The following is a 1,044-nucleotide window of genomic DNA, read 5'->3' as shown; positions in this document are numbered from 1 at the left end:
CGGCCTAACCAAAACGCCATCCTTATGACTTCTTTTCACACTCCCTTTTCAGGGAGGCACGATTGACCGAGTGCCGACTCCATTTTCAGGACTCCGGTCTAATCAAAACACCATCCTTATAACTTCTTTTCACACTCCCTTCTCAGGGAGGCACGGTTGACCGAGTGCCGACTCCATTTTCAGGACTCCGGCCTAACCAAAACACCATCCTTATAACTTCTTTTCACACTCCGTTTTCAGGGAAGCACGGTTGACCGAGTGCCGACTCCATTTTCAGGACTCCGGTCTAATCAAAACACCATCCTTATAACTTCTTTTCACACTCCCTTCTCAGGGAGGCACGGTTGACCGAGTGCCGACCTCCATTTTCAGGACTCCGGCCTAACCAAAACACCATCCTTATAACTTCTTTTCACACTGTCTTTTCAGGGAGGCACGGTTGACCGAGTGCCGACTCCATTTTCAGGACTCCGGCCTAATCAAAACACCATCCTTATAACTTCTTTTCACACTCCCTTTTCAGGGAGGCACGGTTGACCGAGTGCCGACTCCATTTGCAGGACTCCGGCCTAACCAAAACGCCATCCTTATGACTTCTTTTCCCCCTCCCTTTTCAGGGAGGCACGGTTGACCGAGTGCCGACCTCCATTTTCAGGACTCCGGCCTAACCAAAACACCATCCTTATGACTTCTTTTCACACTCCCTTTTCAGGGAGGCACGGTTGACCGAGTGCCGACTCCATTTTCAGGACTCCGGCCTAACCAAAACACCATCCTTATAACTTCTTTTTACACTCCCTTTTCAGGGAGGCACAGTTGACCGAGTGCCGACTCCATTTTCAGGACTCCGGCCTAACCAAAACACCATCCTTATAACTTCTTTTCACACTCCCTTTTCAGGGAGGCACGGTTGACCGAGTGCTGACTCCATTTTCAGGACTCCGGCCTAACCAAAACACCATCCTTATAACTTCTTTTCACACTCCCTTTTCAGGGAGGCGCGGTTGACCGAGTGCCGACTCCATTTTCAGGACTCCGGCCTAA

This window comes from Ipomoea triloba, chromosome 16 (assembly GCF_003576645.1).
Source record: "Ipomoea triloba cultivar NCNSP0323 chromosome 16, ASM357664v1".
Classification (NCBI taxonomy): Eukaryota; Viridiplantae; Streptophyta; class Magnoliopsida; order Solanales; family Convolvulaceae; genus Ipomoea; species Ipomoea triloba.
The sequence above is the reverse complement of the archived record's forward strand: the minus strand, read 5'-3'. Positions refer to the sequence as shown.